We start from the raw sequence: 14756 nt of genomic DNA, 5'->3' as shown, positions 1-14756 counted from the left end.
TGCCTCTTTCATATGAAGTGGGATGCTAACCAATTTGGCCATAGCCGTTCGATTCCTTGCACGTTAATTCCTCTTTTGAATGTTTAGAAGCAGAAATAATGGCAGGAGATTGGAGGAAAAGAGGATCAAACGTTGAACTGAAGATAAATTTTTTTTTTTTTTTGCCGGTCATAATTATGAACCTCCTGTTGAGCTTATCACATACTGAGCAGCAGGAAGTTGAGATGCGGTGTTGAGTTATGGGCCGCCACATGACAGCCATGTCAGCATCAGAGCTGTGTGAATTTATGATCTCTAAATTTGCATCTTGAAGCCATGGATCTAAAGTCTGTTCAATTCCACAAATTTAACAAGGCAAGGCAAATTTATGTGAATGTTCTTAAGAAATATTTTTAACATTTCTTTTTTTCTACCAAAAAATGTTCAAAGATTTACCAAAAATGTTGAAAATGTGGACATCAGAAGTGTCACTGTGAAAATAGTATTTTTTCCACATTTTCAAACTTTAAAAGGGTCAATTTTGACCCGCAGGACGACACGAGGGTTAATCAATCAGAGGGAAGTTGTTTCAGGACTGCTCAGACGTACCTACACTTGAGGTGGAACTTGTTTCTCCAGGGGTAGATTTCCTGCAGAAAGATTGTCCACCTTAAATGGCAAGATCCTACAGTGGAAAAACTGTTTCAACGATTTCAGTTCCAAGGATGATGTAAGACAATCTGATTGGACTGCAAATATCGAGCCACGTCTGTTTACCAGCTAGTTGCCTTACACAAAGGAGACATGAGAGCCGAAAGCCTGTTTACTCTCAAAACAGATAGAAGTCATATCTTCTGACAGAAGAGTCTGATCCCGATTCAACTTATTGATTAAGGATTCAGCGCAAATCTTGCCTGAAAAGAGTTCATTTTCAGTCGTATCAGATCATCTGCAAATTGTGGGTCTCGGTACTTCAGTGTGAGACTGAAAAACAAATGGAGAAGGCGATCGATACAGCAGCAGCCTGCAGCAGAAGTGTAGACACACCATGCAGCTGCAACCTCTCGCCAGTCCTTTAAACACCTCTGCTCTCTCTCCCTTTCACTAAACACTGACCTCAAACCTGCAGCAGCAGCAGGTCTCTGATGAGCTTGTAAATTCTCTGCTATCGATCCGCCTCTGGAGGGTCTCTCAAGGTGTTTTTCTGGAATTTTACTTTCCTTTCGTTACATCCATCAGAGAAGCAATGAATCACACCCCCTTAATATTGTGAAAGCATAATATCCTGGCAAAAGCACCGCATCTAAAGCCACACAGACAGTAAACAATGATGGTAAGAAGAATAATAATATGTGAGTGACAGCCACAGATGGATAGAAAAATAGACTGACAGCTCCTAATGACTGGAATTATTACAATCACCGCTAGCATTATTATTCTGCCCGTTCTCCCATCATGCTCCTCTGTCTATAAAAAAGAGCCCTAATCTAGGAGGGACAAAGCGAAATGAACTACATGGGAATTACCTTATTCATGTGAAGTGTTTCAAATGAAGCATCAGTTGGAAAAAAGCTGCCACTTCAGCTCATGACGGATAGATGGATGGAAATGCAGATAAGTGATGCTCCATTCTGGACACAGATGGGTAATTTAAGCACTTACTAGATAAAATTAGATCACTTTTAAGTACACCATCCTCTCCACTCTTAGAATAAAGAACGATGATAGGAGCATTTTTACCTGAAAAACGAGCTGGGATTATGGTGCAGTGCTTTGCTTCAAAATAACACATCACTGCTGAGTCTTTCAGCACTTTGAAGAGTGTCAACTAAATTTGTTTTCATTTCATGGGATTTTTTAAAAGCATGAATTTCAAAACCAACTACTTAAGTCAGATTCTACAGATTGAAGGAAGTCGAGTTTCGCCTTAAGTCAGAACTCTGGAGAAAATGTAAACAAAGCGTTACGTGCATCAAGATATCGATCAGTTCTTCATGTAAGACATGAATACCAATGATTTTCCTGCATGTAGGAGTCATTTTACAAGAAGATGAGAGAATATGTTGCACTATTTTAACAACTTGATCTAATAATGTTGGTGTTTCGCCCTGTTCTGAACGTTTTATTACATCTACTTTAACTTCCATGGAGACGGCTTTCCTTTTCTTCCAAGCATCAGAAGAGTCTGACTTACGCTGGGAGCCATAATGAAGGACAAGAACTCTGATGTAAGTCGGAGACCCTTGTACTCAAAACATAATGTTGTATACTTAAGACATTGTAACTGTTAAAATATATTAGAAACATAGCAACACATAACGGTGTAACATGCATGAAATCTGTCACAAAATAATAGAACAAAGTCTGAATTTGTCTGGGCCTGTTCTCTGCAAAACATGACCTAATGACAACCTAATGGGGTGTGATCTAGGGGTGAAATATGATAACCTGATGTCAAGATCTGACCAATAGTTTTAGAAAAGTATAATGGTGTCATCTCTCCAATAACACATCCCAAGGGCGTGGAAAAATGAAATATTCTTGCAGCATAAAGACGGTGCACAGCTCAGTATCTCACTACTTAGACCTACTCCTGGATTTTCTGTCAACAATAAATCCTGCTGCCTCTCAATGCTGACTTCTCCTGGTGATTCTTTGAAGATCTTTAAAGAATCTTTTTAGACGTTTGAACACGGTCAAGTCTCAGACTCTGGCCCATGATTTGGGACTTTGTTTCCACGTCCAAATAATTTTTCAGATCAGGGGGAAAAAAAGGCAGAGAGATTCTACTGTGACTGTCATTGTCAACGGCTATTACCATGCCCCATTTATGTAAACACTCCACTGCTTTGTATGCTGTCACTGCCACTCTGTATCAGCAGAGTTCCTCGCTCAGGCAGAGCTATGTTTTTCAGTTTGTCTGTCTGTTTGTCTACAAGCAGGGTTATGCACGAACTACCTGGTGCAGATTGCTTGCAGCTGTGAGACACGACATTGGATGTGGTAGAGGACTGCACTCTTTGAATGTCCTTCTATTGACTTTAAAAAGTGCTGGTGAACTGCATTTGCCTCTGTAATGGTTAAACTTTGCAACAAATCCATTGTCGTCATGCCTGCCACACTGTGGGTGAACATCTGTATGGATCAAGATCAACTATGGTTTGTTACACAACAACTGCTGGACATTTACCAGTAAACAACTGCAGGCTACTAGACCACGGAACTACTCTACTTGATCCCACACTGCTGGCTGCAACACTACAAGTCACTGGGTTGTGTAACTGCTTGCTACTGCTGGCCACCATACTGTTGGCTACCTAATGAGTCACTAGATTGCCTGACCACTGGCTACTGCTGACCTCTAGAGTGAAATGGCTCCCATACTACCACCCACTAAGGTTCACTACTTGGGGAAAATGCCAGATTTTGATACTTCTGACAGATATTGCAATTTCATCTATAGTTCAATGTTTGCTGTGTAACAGATTTAAAAAAGAAAAGCACTCAGAGAGCGCAGTCCTCCTCCAAGGCTGCTCAGTCGTATCATTGATGGCTGAAATTTTGACAAAATTCGTGGCAGAAATCACGGCAACATAGAATGTGTCCATTTAATATAGATGTACCCACAAACAAAATGACCTTACACTGAGCACAGACGTGTGTTCTGCATGTGTACGTTATGTACGGATACCGAATCACGTGACCTAAATATGTAGCGGGCGGCGGGAATTGATGGGACTCACACCCCCACAATTTAATCAACTGTTCCTTGGATCATTTCTGACAGATGAGTCCCGAAAAGTCGTCAGCGGTGGATTTGTAGTAGGATCACAATCATGTGATCATGTTGTGTTCACTTGCTGTCATGGTTACTGTGACACCGTGCCGCTATCTCGCAATGATACAGAAATCTTTAACAAATCCGTGGATCCAGACTATAAGCTGCATCGCTGCCAAAATCGAATCACTTGGTCGTTGTGTCATTTCTGAGCTTCCCTGAAAATTTCATCCGAATCCGTTAGTCTGTTTTTGAGTAATGTTGGTAACAGACAGATGGACAGACACTGATCGTCACGACACTGCCACGTTTCTTAGTAGAGTCACACCATCCAAAGTGTGACTTACAAAAGCACAGCAAGAATTTGTCTAGACAGTTTGAACACAAATGGACAAGGTGTGGCAATTAAATGAGCTTCTGTCAGCCACTAAACTGTGTTTCTACCTGCTACCGGTCCACGTCACTGCTTTTTACTGCCGCCTATATCACTTCTGGACACTAACCACTTGGTGGAGGAACATGACTAGTAGATTTCGTGGAATAAATGTGAACCAAAGACATTAAATTAACGAAAGCATTCACTTTGTCTAGTTTTACTTCATCTTAATACAGAGCACAGACACACTACTAGCTGAAATACTGCATGTACACAGGCAGCTAACACAATGTTCTCTGTGAACGCTCAGACATTAAAAGGCCATTTGTTTACCAGAGGGATGTTTGTGCTACAGGCATCAATTAGTACCAACGCACCACTACACACACACTAAACCCACTCTACCCAGTTCCAGTGGAAACTCTCTCATGGTGCGCTCAAATAAAATGCAGCTAATTAACTCCCGGACTTCTGAACAGACACATTTTCTCCACAAACACACACATGAACTAATTTACCTCTGAAAACATCTGGAGGGAGCCGACTGGGGCGGAGGATGAGCACCAGTCCAAACAGATGTGCGATCCGCCGGCAGCTCTCCTCACCCAGCTGCAGAGCTTCTATCACACAAAAACTCTAAATCTCACCAAGTCGATTTGTCTTATTTTTAGTCTAAATGTCTCATCCCACTTGATTTAAGATAAATTCACTTAACAAGAGACATTTCAGCAGATGGAGGGACTTGTTTTAAGACAATGCATCTTAAATATCTTGTTAAGTCAAACAATCTTGAAATTATCTTGTTTTGAGTTGTATTTTACAAGAAAACTCAAAATAAGTTTAACCCTCGTGTCGTCCTGTGGGTCAAAACAACCCGTTTTAAAGTTTGAAAATGTGGAAAAAATATATATTTTCACAGTGAAACTTCTGATGTCCACATTTTCAACATTTTTGGGAAATCTCTGAACATTTTTTGATGGAAAAAACAAATGTTAAAAATGTTTCTTAAGAACATTCACATAAAAATCAACCAAAATCGAGTGAATTTCGCTGGATTTTGGTTGATTTTTATGTGAATGTTCTTAAAGAAAATATTAGAAGTTTTACTGATATATATGGAATCACTTTAGATGTTTTTAGGATTTTTTGGAAGATTTTTACTCATTTTTTGAAAATATTTACAAGATTTTTTTTGCCAAATTTGGGGGATTTTTTTTTTTTTTTTTTAAAATAAAACTTTTAAGGGAAATTTTTAAGGAATTATTGGAATTTTCTTCCTGAAGGTTTTGCAAATTTTCTGAAATTTGGGGAATTTTTTGCTGATTTTTTGGATTTTTTTCAGACAAGGAAACAATATTTTTTGGTGCCCATAAATGAAGACAGCAGGAGGGTTAATGCATCTCAAATTAGGAGGTTACGTGAAAGTGAAAATCTAGTTTTGAGTGAAAAACCGCTATTTTTTTTTTTTGGTCATGTCTGGCTTATTTTAAGACACCTAAGCTTGACTATCCTGGTAAAATAGAGCTTAAAATAAGTTTTCCAGCTAATTTTAAGATCTCAATATTCTAAATATCAGATCTTATTTCAAGAAATCTTACCAAATCATTTTTCACTTGTTCTATTGGCAGATTTTTTCACTTATTTCAAGGTAAAAGTTCCTTGAAATAGGTTTTGTTTCTTGTTTTGAAAGGGGCATTTTTTCCAGTGCAGGGATGAGGAGTTATCGGGAACACCATCTCAGAGCTGGCAGACAGGTGCAGCATGGAACAGGCTGAAAGACATCCCATTATACAGCGGGGCGCAGACAACTGCACCTGTCTAGATAACACACAGGACTGCAGGCTGTAGTGATGCTGGGGGTTGAGAACGCACACCATGCAGACAGATACAGGGTTTTATCGGACTCCTGCTCACGTGTAGATGTCCTCTGTCTCTGCATGTACAAAAAAAAAGCAGTGGTCTTCATTTTTCAGGCCTGTGGGTGAACACAGGTGTCCACACACAGACAGAACTCCTGTTAGCTGCTCTGTTGAGCTTCATAGCTGAGCTGATGCCAGATGAAGGGTCCTGTGGTAATTACCTTGTCTCCTAGCCTGTCCAGCACACACACACACACACACACACACACACACACACACACACACACACACACATATACACATACACACACACACACACACACACACACACACACACACACACACACACACACACACACACACACACACCTTAAGTCCAGAGCAGACTTCTGCATCGTCTCCTACACTGTTGACAGGAGCTATACAGCTCAGGATAATGATCATCCCTGCTATATTTAGATGTTCACCTACACTAGCGTTCAAAGGTTTGGGCAGACAATTCCATGTTTTCTCACAGCTAACACAATGTAGCATTAGAACACAGGAGTGATGGTTGCTGGAAATGTTCCTCTGTACCCCTATGGAGATATTCCATTAAACATTTCCAGCTACAGTAGTCATTTACCACATTAACAATGTCTACACTGGATTTCTAAATTATTTAATGTGATCTTAACTAGAAAAAACAATGAGGACATTTCTAAGTGACCCCAAACTTTTGAACGGTAGTGTAAACACACATGTTCTGTCTCATATTGAAAGTAGAAAGACTGACTGAATGCTGCTGACAACACAGACTATAGTTACTAAACCCTATATTCTAATAAGGCCTTTCACAAACAAGAGTTTTGCTGACAAAGCAAAATACCCAGAAGGCAAAATATTAGGAAGCCAGACAGCAACTCCAAACAGAATTAAAGTCCAATTAGAACAAAGTTAAAACAACAACAAAAATACAAATTGCAATGTCACTATTGATAAATACAAATTAAAGCAATAAAGTCATTATAAATTATAAAAACACAGCATCACAGAAAAACAAATCTATTTTAAAAAAAGTGATTTTGTGAGTCTTTTCTCTTCAGGCAGGTTTCTCCAAAGTCACCTTTAGATTTGAGCCTCAACTCATATTACATCAGCGTTTCTGAGATACAATTTGGAGCCAAAAGGATCAGAAAAATCTAAAAATGTATTTTAAAATCAACGGGGAGTCACTGGAGAGCAGAAGGTTAAGCTGCTGGAGGGAGTTCCAGTAGACTAACCTGGGGGGTGAAAAACTATGGCTGGGTTTATGCAGGTCGAATGTGAGAGTTTAGTCCTGATGGTTCTTAACTGAAAGAAGCCAGCAAAATTCGCTGGATTTTGTTCCTAAAGAAAATATCAGAAGTTTTACTGATATATATGGAATTACTTTAGATATTTTTAGGATTTTTTTTTGAAGAATTTTACAAATTTTTTGAAAATATTTACAAGAATTTTCTTGCCAAATTTGGGGAATTTTTTAAAATAAAACTTTCAAGGCAAACTTTTAAGGAATTATTGGAATTTTCTTCCTGAATGTTTTGCAAATTTTTAGAAATTTGGGGGTTTTTCTTGCTGATTTTTTGGATTTTTTTTCAGACAAGGAAACAATATTTTTTGGTGCCTGTAAATGAAGACAACGGGAGGGTTAAATAGCCCACATATGTTGGTATCGGTTGATATTGGAATCGGAAATTGATAGTTGGAAGGTATCGGCATATTGGTTATTGGCAAAAGAAAAACAATATCGGACATCCCTAATAAAAGACTGTATCTTATGTCGACTAGCAATAAACACAAGGTAGCTTTAGTATATTTGTGCAGGTGTAGGACAGGATTTATGGTGAGATTCTAAAAATAAAAAAGCAGACAAATGGCGACCAGAGGATGATAAATATTAACTGTCTGCACACACACACACCAATGTTCACTGTCCTGCAGAAACCACAGCAGGGATTAGAGCTGCTGTGTGTGTGTGTGTGCGTGCGTGTGTGTGTGTGCGTGTGTGTGTGTGTGCGTGTGCGTGTGCGTGTGTGTCGTGACAGCCCACGGTCTGGCTGTCCACAGCTGCCTGCAGCCCTCGGAGGTGAGGCTGCTCTCTCCAGCAGCGTGAGGTCCAGTCAGAGGCCAGGCTGCTCAGTATGCCCTCAGTAAATAAATGATTCCACCTGTCAGAGCCGCTCAGCTTCAGCTTCACGCGGCAGAAAGACCGTCTTCCAGTCAATTTTTATGTTCGTGTGTGTGTGTGAGCGAGAGAGAGTGACGGGCAGCAGAGGGCAGAGCAGAGTGTGAACACTGTTAGCTGAGTTTGGCTTCGACCTAAACCCTGACAGAAACACACTCTGCTTTCACCGTTCTGTCAGCCTGTCAGCAATGCTGTAGCTTCAGAAACTTCCTGTCAACGCACACAAAACTTTTCACCTCTGGCAAACTCATCAGCATCAACTTTAAACCAGGGGTGTCCAACATGCGGCCCGTGGGCCAAAAGCGGCCCTCCAGAGGGTCCAATCCGGTCCTCAAAGTGTAAAAATCCCAGAGAAGACATTAACTGCAGATTGTAAATTAGTAAAACTACAAATTTAGAATAATTTCAAGACCATGACAAGTTGTTTTGATCAGAAGTAAAATACTAGATTGCTCATTGTTCTTTTGTCATTTTCTGTCTCATTTTTGTAATATTTTGTGTTGTTTTTTGTATTTTTTTTTGGTCAGACTTTTGTTGTTTGTCTCATATTTTTGTCGTTTTGTTTCTCGTTTTTGTTGTTTCATGTTTGTCTCGCTTGTGTTTTTTGTCTATTTTTGTTGCTTTGTTCCTTCTTTGTCATTTTTTGTCTCATTTGTGTCCATATTTTGTCGTTTTGTAACTTTTTAGTGTAATTTTTTTGTCTTTTTTTGTGTTTTGTTTCGTCGTTTGTCACATTTTTGTCATTTCGTGTCTCGCTGTTGTCATTTTCTATCTCATTTTAGTAATATTTTGTCTTGTTTTTGTATTTTTTGGTCTCATTTTTTTCTCATGTTTTTGTCTTTTTGTGTTTCCTTTTTGTCTTGCTTGCATTTTTTGTCTTATTTTTGTAATTTTGTGTTTTGCTTTATTTGTTGTTTTGTTTCTCGTTTTTGTCCTTTTGTGTTTCCTTTTTGTTTCATTTGAGTTGTTTGTCTATTTTTTGCCGTTTTGTTTCTTGCTTTTGTCATTTTTTGTCTCGTTTGTGTTAATTTTTTGTCTCTAACTTTTTTGTCAATTTTTTTGTCTTTTTTGTTTTGTCTCGCGTCGCTTGCCATTTTGTATCTCATTTTTGTAATATTTTGTCTTGTCTTTGTTGTTTTTTGTCTTACTTTTGACGGTTGTCTCATATTTTGTCATTCTGTTTCACGTTTTTGTCGCTTTGTGTTTCCTTTTTGTCTCACTTGTGCCTTTTGTCTTATTTTTGTCATTTTGTGTTGTTTTTTTCACTGTTTTATGTTGTTTTGTGTTTCTTTTATGTCTCACTTGTGTTTCTTGTCTATTCAATTGTTGTTTTGTTCCTTTTTTTGTCATTTTTTGTCTTGTTTGTGTTCATTTTTTGTCGCTTTGTAACTTTTTTGTCAAATTTTTTATCATTTTGTTTCTCGTTTTTTTCATGTTGTGTCTCATTTTTGTAATATTCTGTCCTGTTTTTGCAGTTTTTTGTCATTTTTGTCTGACTTTTGTCGTCTTGATCATAAAGTAAAATCCTCTGTGGTTCAGTTCCAGATGACTAAATGTTGTGTTCCTTTGTCGACACTCTGTGATCTGGAAGTTGTAATGTGGAAATGATAAACTGAGGCTGAATGTTGCTGAAATTGAACTTATTTCTCTTTAGAAATTTCAGGTTGTTCATGAGGTTTTGTAAAATGATAATTCCTTAAATGTTAATTTTTGCACTAAAACAAAGGAACCATGTGGAGTTGTGGTTATTTACAGGTTATTATGCTGTGATTTTGCTGGTCACTGGAGATCATATTGGGCTGAATGTGGAACCTGAACTAAGATGAGTTTGACTCCCATTTCTTAAACTGTGCTTTTGTTTTTGTTGGAGGCGTCCCGGGGGAAACGCTGCTGGATGTGATGGATTGTGTACAGGAGTGTGTGAGGAGTGTGGATGACTCACAGCCAAGGTGTGTGTGTTTATTTATGTGTCAGCATGTTTTGCAATATGTATGAGCGACTGTGTATCCATGATGCCCGAATGCAACCTCTGTGACAGCGTTACCATGGTGACTGCATCACCGACAGGGCCGGAAAACAAACAAACTGAGGAAGATATGCAGAGGAAGGAAAGTTCAAAGCATCTTTAAAGCATAAGGAAACATTGAGAGTGAATGATATGCACTCCCTACGGCAGCGGGGGATTAGATTTAATTTTTTTTAGACCTGATGAATGATTTAATTCTTCTGGACAAGGTTAACTGGTGTGGATAGCGGCTGAATGTACCTCCAGCTGGGTGTCTGGATCTCTGAATGCCACTTTAATGAGAGCTTTTCAAACATTTCTACCTCCAGGCCAGGCTTTGACGGATGAGCCTTTGTCACGCCGAGGAATGGGGTGAAGATAAAAGAGAGAGAGAGAGAGGGAGGGAGGGAGGGAGGGGGAAATTAAGGATGAAGGAATGACGGCGACAGAATAATGGGGCAACTCTAAACCTCATAAGTATGATTTTTACTGTCCTTAATATATCTGCAGCGGCTTTAATGGGACTCTTGATCAGTCCCAACGATTATTCTGTAAAGTGCTGAGGCTTCAAGTTTCCAAACCTTGTAAATAAAACGCCCCCTTGGACGACTTAACACCCCTTTAAGATATTTCTCCAATTAGGATTAAGGAGACATGAAGAGGACAAGTTGAAAGTTCCACAATGGGAGGAGTGAATGAAGTGTTTACAGGCGAGCTGAGGGACTATAGCGAGAGGGCTGACTCTTATAATTCTCCTTTATGGTGTTGATTTTTCCCAGCAGATGGTGTGAATGGTCGTCTGTCTGTGCGTTGACAGGTGAGCCTCCGAACAACACCCTCAGGGATGAATGCACCACAGGTAGATGATTCTGTTCAGTCAAACACTGATAGTCATGACAGCTGGCCCTATTACGGCCCTGAAACATGACGCTGCCGTAAACCGAGACGTGAAAAGTTACACCGTTATGTGAAGCTATCACGTTTTATGGGACCGCCAGAAGTCCAGCAGCCAGACGCATGACAGACGGATGGATAGACCCACCATGAGACGTTTATATTCACTGTCAGCCATGAGATAACAAGAAGAAACACACACACGACACACTGGTTTTAAACAACTATGCAGGAGGTCCTCGGTTTATGACGACCTCAACTTACGGCGTTACATCTGAACTGGTTTCGTGGAACTAGTTGGCGAGTGGAGCGGATGAATACTGTGTGTACAGTAGTCACGTGGTGCTACAAGAGCTATCTCACAATGATACAGAAATCTTTAACAAATCCATGGATCCAGACTATTCAATTCAATGTACTTTACTGTTCCACTTGGGGAAATTTATCTTGGACTCACAAGCTGTTGCATCAATGCCATCTCAACAACTACAAAACAGTGTTGCACATATCCCAAACATTACACATAACACATACATACACCACAGTAAAAACACTATAAGCTGCATCACTGCCAAAATCTAATCGCTTGGTCCTTGTGTCATTTCGGACCTTCCCTGAAGATTTCATCCAAATCCGTTAGTCCACTTTTGAGTAATGTTGCTAACAGACAGACAGACAGACCAACACTCACCGTCACATAACTAGTCTAAGAACAGCCATCCAGTGATTTTTCTATTTAAGTAACAGCTTCTAGACTCTGAAAAAACAAAAAAAAAAAAGGCAAAAAAAACTAAACTGTACTGGGTTTTCAGGTACTATGGGGGTCCTCGGTTTATGGCGTCCTCGACTTACGGCATTTCGTTGTTACGTTACTGGTTACGTGGAACTAGTTGATGAGCGGAGTGGACGATTACTGTATGTAAAGTAGTCATGTGGTGCTAGAAGACAGCTTTGCTTGCATTTGCTGTCACTTTGGATTATGCTACATTCACTAACTTCATTATGGCTCCCAAACATAAGACAGACTTAGAGTTTACATTTTCGCCAGTATTTTCCCACCGAGTTGTGTTTCAGTGTAACCTAATGACTGTTTTCGTTACTGTAGTTGTACAAATATCGTGATGCACGTAACGGCATTGTTTACATTTTCACCAGAGTTCCTACTTATGGCGAAAATCGACTTAAGTCGAGGACCCCTTGTACATGTCAATGCCTATTATTAGTGGTGCGACATGATGAAAATTTTTTTATCTAATTATTGACAAGCTTTGTAATGAATTAATCACATTTTTGTCAAATAGACACAAAAAGCAAAGTTTTTCAATTCAAGTAAATTTTGGTTGACGACTGAATCGATGAATAGACATATACAGGGGGGTCCTCGACTTACATCAGAATTTCATTCCTACGGTGCATCGTAAAGCGATTTTCGCCGTACGTCGGAACTCACATACATAAGTACCGTTTTATTAGATTTAATTTCACTTCCATGGAGTTAACAGTAAGGAAAGTCGCTATTGGCTGTCCTAAAAGTCGCTAAATGACGTCATCACTTAATTTGCATAACTGGCCATGCATGTAATTTTAATGCATATTGAAGGAGAGAGGAGTAACATTGTGGGATAGACACTAAGTGAGTAAAAAACACCCAAAATGTGTTTAGAACTAGAGGTTGTGTGAGTGAGATGCAGTGGTTTAGTTTAGTATTTTAGTAGTAAACTGCTTTTGTTCAAGAAATCTCAATCAGTGTGGAATGGAAGAACATGCACAAACCTTCATTTACATCCCATAGTCCTGTGTTTTCCGTCAAGGTGTGCATCTGCTCGGCCACTCATTAGACCTGGAAGTGAAGGATGACAAAGAACAGGATGAGTTTAACTGACTGTGTTACAAGTTTTTCCATAACAATGCAATCATGTTGGAGATTCATAAGACCTGATCTGATTCCTGTCTTGTTGAATGTCAGACTTTAACTATAGATTGATGGCAGAATGTGAAATGACCCATAAATCAGCAGTGTCTGTACAGTACATATTTTAATCCAATGTGCCGCTAATTAATCTCATACGTCTGTCTGCCGTCATCGCTGTGATATTTCAGTCATTAATAATAATAATGAGAGTTTATTAAAGGCTCATTCTGGCCCGTCAAACACACTTAAAAACAATCCATGGATGGACAACATCATTATTCATTATTAAACATCAGTGGAACTGGAGCTGGATGATGAGTCCAGTACTTTCTCAATATCCGCTCGTCCACACAACTTCACAACACTGACAGTTCATCAAAACGTCAACATTTAAAGTCAAATTAGCAGATTCCTGGTCTCTAACAACGGTCTGGAACACGAGTTTAAACCATTTTCTCACTCACACATGGCTGATGAAGTCAACAATAAACAGAAAACAGCTGAACATTAGATGATTCTTGGTGCAACATACTGTTGTCCGGCCACAGCGATACACTTGTTATAAGTGTAAATTTGTGGAAAAATGTCCACATATTTTTTGTTTTGTGCAGTTCATTATCACAGTGGATCTAAGAAACAACATTCACTAACAATTCTCGTCTATTCTGATGCTTAAATCTGTCGCATCAACCCTGTAAAACCCAAATATATTAAAAAATGAGCAAAAAAACCCCTAAAAATATAAATAATAATAATGATAATATATAATTACATAAACACACACACACACACACACATATATATATATAAAAACACATATAGAAAAAAATTGCAAAAAAATTGTAAATAATAATAATAATAATAATAATAATATATAAACCCAAATATAGAAGAAAATGAGAACATAAATAAAATAAACCAAAAAATAATACTAATAAGAAAAATGTATATATATATATATATATATATATATATATATATATATATATATATATATATACATATATATATACATATATATATATATATATATATATATATATATATATATATACATATATATATATATATACATATATATATATATATACATATATATATATATATATGTATATATATATATACATATATATATGTGTATATATATATATATATATATATATATATATATATATATATATGTATATATATATGTATATATGTATATATGTATATATATATATATATATATATATATATATATATATATATATATTTATATAAAATAATAAAACTGATGTATTTCTGCAACAGTGGGGTGAACAGAGTTAAACTGGTTCAGTTTCAAAGTTAAAAAGACCCTTTCTTTCAGTCCAGTAAAATTTGAGCAGCTCTTAGTAGAAGCTGCAGAGTGTCGGTGATGACAGAAAGTGATCCAGCAGCACTCTGTCTGGTTATGACAGCTGTCAGATAGAGATCCATCTGTGTGATTAGCTGCTGGACGGCCGACTGTAGTCTGGGACCGATCGATGCCTCAGAGTGTGTCTGTGTGTGTGTGTGTGTGTGTGTGTGTGTGTGTGTGTGTGTGTGTGTGTGTGTGTGTGTGTGTGTGTGTGTGTGTGTTGTTGGGAAGGACACACTTTGTTGTATTTCTTCCTAGAATTCTTCAGTCCATCAAAAGGCAAACAGAGGTGAAGGTAATTACACCAGAGCAGAACATTTATACGAAGGACTGAACTTCATTCAGCAACACCTTGTGGAGCCATTT

At 38.3% G+C, this 14756-nt stretch overlaps 1 protein-coding gene across 6 annotated transcripts in view; it reads right to left on the bottom strand.

Moving 5' to 3' along the window:
* The window catches only part of LOC111586178 (beta-1,3-galactosyltransferase 1-like), a 155964-nt gene that overhangs the window by 17341 nt on the left and 123867 nt on the right, over positions 1-14756 (bottom strand). For 5 of the 6 annotated variants that reach the window (XM_055008612.1, XM_055008614.1, XM_055008613.1 and 2 more), the window contains one exon: positions 12871-12937. The gene's annotated coding sequence lies outside the window, so the exon portion shown is untranslated. Of the gene's footprint in view, positions 1-1505; positions 1611-12870; positions 12938-14756 lie in introns of all 6 variants that reach the window. The other variant, XM_055008615.1, reaches the window with a different exon arrangement.

This window comes from Amphiprion ocellaris, chromosome 24, assembly GCF_022539595.1.
Source record: "Amphiprion ocellaris isolate individual 3 ecotype Okinawa chromosome 24, ASM2253959v1, whole genome shotgun sequence".
Taxonomy (NCBI): domain Eukaryota; kingdom Metazoa; phylum Chordata; class Actinopteri; family Pomacentridae; genus Amphiprion; species Amphiprion ocellaris.
The sequence above is the reverse complement of the archived record's forward strand: the minus strand, read 5'-3'. Positions and strand labels throughout refer to the sequence as shown.